The sequence below is a fragment of the Pelodiscus sinensis genome, chromosome 31 (assembly GCF_049634645.1).
Source record: "Pelodiscus sinensis isolate JC-2024 chromosome 31, ASM4963464v1, whole genome shotgun sequence".
NCBI lineage: Eukaryota > Metazoa > Chordata > Testudines > Trionychidae > Pelodiscus > Pelodiscus sinensis.
In genome coordinates this window covers 12,438,752-12,446,298 of record NC_134741.1, presented here as the reverse complement: position 1 = coordinate 12,446,298, position 7,547 = coordinate 12,438,752, and positions in this window count along the sequence as shown.

Sequence of the window (7,547 nt, the reverse complement as noted above, 5' to 3'; positions counted from 1 at the left end):
GGGAGAGGGGAGGGCAATTAACATGATCAGGGGTTGGGAACAGGTCCCAGATGAAGAGAGGCTACAGAGACTGGGACGGTTCAGCTTAGAAAAGAGGAGATGGAGCGGGGACAGGATAGAGGTCTCTAAAAGCAGGGGTTGGGTGGAGAGGGTGCATTCAGAAAAGTTCTTCATGAGTTCCCATAAAGAAGGACTAGAGGACACCAAAGGAAAGGAATGGGTAGCAGGCTTCAAACTAGTAAGAGAAAGTTGTTCTTCCCAAAGCAAATAGTTAACCTGTGGAACTCCTTGCTGCAAGAGGCTGTGAAGGCTACAACTAGAACAGAGTTTAAAGGGAAATGAGATCAAGTCATGGAGGTTGGGTCCATGGAGTAGTCTTAGCCAGGGGGTAGGAGTGGTGTCCCTGCCCAAAGTTTGTGGAAGGCTGGAGAGGGATGGCATGAGACAAATGGCTTGGTCACTGTCTTCGGTCCATCCCCTCCAGGGTCCCTAGGGTTGGCCGCAGTCGGCAGACAGGCTACTGGGCTAGATGGACTTTTGGTCTGACCCAGTACGGCCATTGTAAGCTCAGGGCTCAGGGTTGGGGGTCTCAGTGGACCCCCTTGATTTTCATGCCAACCTGCTCCTGGGTGGCCAGGCTGGCAGCTCTCTTGCCCTAGCCGGCCACTTTCCTGTGCCTAGTGCGGAGATCGTGGATGAGGTCCACGATGACCGCACTAGCCCAGGAAGGTGCCCGCCTCTTGCGGTCCCGGGCAAGCTCCCGGGAGCCGCCAGCCTGGTCCCGGGAAGAGGGGGTGGGCTGGGGGACATCGGGTGGGTGGCTCTGTGCCGTGCCAGGTGCAGGGTCTGCTGGCTGGGTGCTGGCAGGCTTGCACCTGGCACGGGCACCGTAGCCAGCCCGTGCCCCTTTAAGGGGTCCGGGGCCGGGAGGGGGGCATAGAGTTTCCCTGGTGTTGGCCAGAGTGGCCACCAGGGAAAGCTGGGGAGGGCTAGCCTCCCACTAGTTCGAATTAAGGGGCTACACACTCCTTAATTCGAACTAGTAAGTTCGAACTAGGCTTAATCCTCGTAAAATGAGGTTTTCCTAGTTCGAACTAAGCGCTCCACTAGTTCGATTCAAATTCGAACTAGCGGAGTGCTAGTGTAGCAGCTATGAATGTTAGTTCGAACTAACGTGTGTTAGTTCGAACTAACATTGTAGTGTAGACATACCCTTGGTTAGTGGATCCCATCTCTTCCTAACACTCGTTGTGCTCGTAACAGAGTCCCATGGTCGAAGAAACCAAAGCCCTCTCTGCGACACCACCTGTGCAACCACGCATTTACTTCCTCAGTTTGACGATCCCTGCCCAGTCCTTTCCCTTCAACAGGGAGGATGGACGAGAACACCATTTGTGCTCCGAATTCTTGGATCCTTCTTTCCAGTGCTACATAATCCGCAATAACCCACTCAAGGTCATTCTTGGCCGTATTGTTAGTTCCCACATGGAGAAACAGAAAGGGGTAGCAATCCGAAGGTTTGATCAATTTGATAAGCCTCTCAGTCATATCCTGAATGCGAGCTCCCGGTAAGCAGCACACCTCTCGAGATTCCAGGTCTGGATGGCAGATGGATGGCTCAGTCCCTCTTAGGAGGGAGTCCCCGACCACCACCACCCGTCGTTTTCTTTTGGGGGTGGTGGCCATGAAACCCCCATCCATAGGACTACGCATCCCATGCCTTCCAGTAGATGGTGTTCCCTTCCGGTTTCTCCCTTGTGAGGTCCTTTCTGAAGCATTCAGCACTGCAGAGCCTGTAGAGAGAGCCTGAGAGTGATTACTTACCTCTATAGCATTGGGGGATTCCTGTGCTGGCCTTTTTCCCCTTCTAGAAGTTACATACTTCCAGTTCTCTTCCTGGTCCTGTACTGCCCTCTCTGGCTCTTCTGCCTGCTGTGCTTGAAGGATCAAACGCTACCTTCTATCGAGGAAGTCTTCATCCTCTCTGATCAAGTGTAGGGTCGACACTTGGGCCTCCAGTCCTCTAATTTTTTCTTCCAAAATGGCAACCAGCTTGCACTTAGTGCAGATGAAATCTGTTCTTTCTTCTGGGAGGAAGACAAACATGGCACACTCCATGCAGATAACACCAGCAGACCTATCACCATCCATTGCTGCTGTTCAGGAGAAGGGATTTAAAAAGAAAGGCAAGAGTACCTCACCCCCTTCCCTCTCCCCTTCCAAACTCCCTCTCTAAACTCCCTCTTAGCACTCACCTGTTCACAAGTTCCTTGGTCGCTTGCCCACTGCCTTATAAAGCCCTGGTGTGCCTGAAAGTCCCTCCCCCTACCAAGGCTCAGCCAATCAGCAGATGCTTCTAGAATTCAAACTTTAATTAGAAGCCAACAGTTTCCACCTGCCAATCACAGCACACACTCCATGAAGGGGAGAGGGAGGGGAAGGGGAGGGAAAAAAAGAACACACACCAACCCTCACTCACAAACACAAGCTCAGCACACAGCAAGAAGCCCCAATAACACCACACACTTCCTTCAAGAGTCCTGTATCTGCTTCTCCTTTACCTGGAGAACTCCCCCTCTAAACTCCCTGTTAGCAGTCACCTGTTCGCAATCCTTTGCTGTGTTCAAAGCTAAATAGATCCTCTTGTTTTGTGCTGGGGAGAGTTGCTCTGGTCTAGAGAACAGGGTGGCACTATTCCTTCTGGGAGTGGAGGCCCCAGGGGTCCAGAGGGAGTGGACACCCCAAAGAGGCTCACAGCAGAGGCAGGCTGCTAAAGGCCCTGAGAGATGCTATCCTGGAGGTGGAGGGGCAGACCCCCCAGGTGAGAGTGGGACCCCTCAGAAAGGGGTATCTCTCTGCCACTGGAGTGGCATGGGCTCCCTAAGAAGGGACTGCTGTACTAGGGAGGGGGGTTTTGCCTTTATGAGCCGAGACACCATAATGAAAGAGCAAAGACTTGGCAGATCACATAAACACAGGTTTGGTTGTTTTCCCTGACTGGAAATCGAACCCAGGTCACAGCAGCAAGCCTACTGAATCCTAGCCACTAGACCACCAGGGAAACAAGAAACTGAGGGGTTTGCTCAGCTATACTAGCCCTTCACAGGCCACTTTCTGTTCCCTTCAGGATGTGGGTCCATTCTCGGAGAAGGCGCATGATGCCGGCATATTTTGTAGCTCCAGCCTCTACCAGAAGATGCCTCCCAGCACTTTTCCCCTGGCTGTGCCCTCAGGGCCAGAGACATGGACATAACCCTCCCAAGGCTAAAAGTTCCACAGCCCAGCAGGGTGCTCGGGCAGGATGGCTGCCAGCTGCGGCCCCATATGACTGGAGAGGAATGTTTGGCATCTAGATCTGGTGCAAGGTGTATTGCCCACCCCGAGCAATGCTGGGGGGGGCGGTCATTCCTAACCAATTTTCCTTCACATCTGGAGAAATTTATCGGTGACAACTGTGGGATCTATGGACTTAAGTCCACTTGTACTTCAATGTCAAAATATAAAATATATTTTAAAAATATCTATCCCAACACCAGGCAGGCAGTTTTCAGTACAATCCAACCAGGAAACCAAACCCTAGAATAAAATGATCATACCTCATCTCCCAAAAACCATAGCCCACAATACTATTATAACAGTGATAACTATATGTACCCCTTCGTATATTCTCCTGAGAACTTCAAATGGTGATGAACATCTGTCCTCGTGCAAACTAATTCTACCGAGGAATTTTGGGAGTGGGGAGGGGGAGAAAAAAGGGTAGATTGAAAAAGAGGGGAAAAATGGTGTTGAGACTGTCGAAGCAAACGCCTCACTCAGTTTACGCGGCTAAACAGACATTTTTATTGGCCAATAAAAGCAAAGTGAGCCAAACGTGGTCTCAGCAAAGCCGGGCCCAGTAAGGCTGCTTAATACAATCAATCCTAGTATCTTTATACCCTTAACCAAACAGTCTGACGTCAGGGCATCCAATTACAGAAATAATCAATTAAACTAGGAAAAACAAAGCCTTATCAACAAGATGGCGGACAGGTACGAGGGAGTACCTCTCCTCTCTGAACCAGCCCAATTAACACATTCCAATAGCACATCTGTCTTGGCCTGGCGCATGGGGTGATAGAAAGTTCACTCTGGCCTATGTGCAAAGACAAAAAGCTGAAATGGTTTCTGTTATACAAGATGGCTTCTAGCTAAACATAAAATAGCTTCTACAAGACAATCAGAATGCAGTTACCCTAGAGGAAAATGGGGACTATGAACGCCAAAGAATAAGGAATCTAAGAACAGCACCTAAGAATATAAGAACGGCCAGGCTGTGTCAGACCAAAGGTCCACCTAGACTAGTGTCTCAGAGGGATGCCTCAGAGGGAATGAAAAGAACAGGGAATCACCAAGTGATCTACCCTCTGTCATCCATTCCCAGCTTCTGTCAAACAGAGGCCAGGGACACCAATCTTACCCATCCTGGCTTATAAGTACTGATAGACCTAACCGCCATGAATCTATCTAGTTCTTTTTAGAACCCTATTAGAGTCCTGGCCTTCACAAAACCCTCTGGCAAGAAGTTCCACAGGTTAACTGTGCGATGCATGAAGAGATACAGACACAGGCCACCTTGTGGAGAGAGTATAGTAGCCAGCATGGACCACTATGGAGCCTGAACGTATCCGGGGCTTCCCAGTGCTACAACAACAACTAAGAAGTAACCAAAGTTCACCTACCTAATGGATCCTGGGCAGACATTTCCCAGAGTTCTCTCACTGATGCTTATGGCCACGGCTTGACAAACGGCGGCGAAAGCCGCTTGCCAGCCCCACACTGCACATGCGCAAGATCCGCATTGTGCGTATGTGCACCGCCGGTAAACGGGGTGCACAGCTGAAATCTACTCGCCACGGGCGAGTAGATTCTATAGTTTGTCGAGCCCTGCTTATGGCAGCTTTTGGATCCTCATCTTTTCTCTCGCATTGCAAGCCAATATTTCTAGTTATGGGCCTGCATAATGAATCATTCAGACCAGCTTCTCTTCTAGGATTTAACTAAAGGGTTCAGTTTGATTGTGACTGGCCAGAAGTCTCTCGCTGGACACTTTGACCCACTCAGAAAATCAATGTAGAAAAGGAACAGGAACAGGAACAGGACAGTCTTTCAGTCTATAAGTTCGTGCGCACAATCCTGCTGAAAGGTAAGTTGACAGGGCGGTACCAGGCTATTTCCCAGGCTCTCCCTTCAGACGAAGGAAAGAGGTTTAAGGAGCCTCTTCTGCTGTTCTTCAAACACTGACTATCCCAACACCAGGCAGGCAGTTTTCAGCCTTGTTTTTCAACCCTTTCTTCACCTCACTCCCGAAATGAAGCCTGCCATGGCAAACGCACCAGAAATAATCTTGCAGCTCATCTGGTGTTTATGGTGAGTTTTTATTCCTGTTAGGTCTGAAGTTCAAAGCCCAGCCAGCTTCTGTTCCCAGACACTAGTCGCTCTGTCACTGGAAGGAGACCCTATAAAGCAATATGAGGACAACTATCTATAGCATGAACTTGGCATAAGACAACGCAAGTTGGAATTATTACTGTTTACATGTAAAATTACCTGGCGTTGCCTGGTCAGTGGCTGCTCCCCAGGACAGGGTGGCAGAGGCCATGCTGCCAGGCAGCAACTCCTCTCCAGGGCTGCAGTGCTTGCTCCCTCCATGGTCATTTGTGAGTATAACTGTCCCAGCTACCACACCCCTCCCTTTCCATTTGACATGAAACAATCCCATTCCAGCACATCCCCCTGTATTGGCACCACCAATCCCTTCCCTTGCTGTGAGTTAGGATAAGAAGCAGGTGCATAGCAAATGTGGTGGTCCTAGCTCTTCCCATTTAGGAGGAGTTCTTAAACAAAGGAAGACACATACAAACTAAACATTTAGTAGAAGATTACAACCCACGTATAACACCATCATTCCTCCAAATCAAACAGTGGTCCCAAAACTTTTGAAGGTAGCGCCCCTCTTTTATCCATCCACCTCCCCTTCCAGGAGCAGGACCACAGCCAGAGGAATGGGGCTTGGATACATCTGAGGGTAGGACCAGAGTAGAGCTGGGAGCAGACTGGAGCTGGACACAGATCAGATATTAGGAATGGCAACATACAAAAACATGTAGGGGAACACTTCAATCTCCCTAGACACACAATTGCAGATCTAAAGGTAGCCATCCTGCAGCAAAAAAAATTCAGGACCAGACTTCAAAGAGAAACTGCTGAGCTACAGTTCATCTTCAGGTTTGACACAATCAACTCAGGGATTAAACAAAGACTGTGAATGGCTTGCTAACTACAAAAGCAGCTTCTCCTCTCTTGGAATTCACACCTCCAGATCAGCTACTAGAAATGGTCCTCATCCTCCCTGATTGGATCTACCTCATCATCTCCAGCCTGATTCTGGCCTACATATTTATACCTGCCTCTGGAAATGTCCACTACATGCATCTGACAAAGTGGGTCTTTGCCCACGAAAGCTTATGCTCCTACTCTTCAGTTAGTCTATAAGGTGCTACAGGACTCCTCGCCGCTTTTGCAGATTCAGACTAACACGGCTACCCCTCTGATACTGGAGCTGGATAGTCTCCCCAAGCTATCCCCATGGGGCTGGTCCAGATCCCACCCCACCATGCCCAGCTAATGGAGCATATCCCACAATTTGGAGACATCTGAAAAAAAAGGCCACTGATTTCCAGCTACAAAGCAGGAATGTGTCTCAGACCCAGGAGGAATTCCCACCAGAGGCCCAGCATGGGAACAGGCAAAACAAGAAGGGGAAAGAGCTCTTGGTAGACTGGGGAATCTTGCTGTACAGAAGAGACAGAAAGTGGTGTGTGTGATACCCTAGCACAGTCCCTCTACATCTCCAGAACTGCCAGCAAACATGTCTGTCATCGCTGTTCTAAAACTGCCCCTGCCCCTTCTGAATTCTTTGCTGTGTCGTGACTGCAGTTCCCCAACACATTGAGGGTACATCTACACTACAACGTTAATTCGAACTAACTTAGTTTGAATTAGTTAATTCGAACTAAGCTAATTCGAACTAACGGATCCAGACTAAAAAACTAGTTCGAATTAGCGTTTTGCTAATTCGAACTAGCATGTCCACATTAAGTGGACCCTGAACTAGGCTTAAGGATGGCTGGAAGCAGTGCCGGCAGGGCATCAGAGGAGGACTTAGAGCGTGGAGATGCTGTCTCAGGCTAGCCGAAGGCTCTGCTTAAAGGGCCCCGAACTCCACCCCAGACAGACATTTCTCAGAGGTGCCCCACTTGCAAAGCAGTCCTGGCTTGGAGTGCCCGAAGTACCCACACTGGGCACATCACAGCACTCGGCCATCAGCCCGGCTGCACTTGCCGCAGGCTGCCATCTGGGGAGAGGGGGCAATTGGGGGGATGCAGGAGAGCTTCCACCCCCAGAAGCCCGCAGAGCCAGCCCAGTCCTCCCCATAGGGGGCGCGTACCCCATTCCTCCCTCACCTCCTTCCACTTACTCTTCCCAAGCCCCTCTTCTTGATGTAC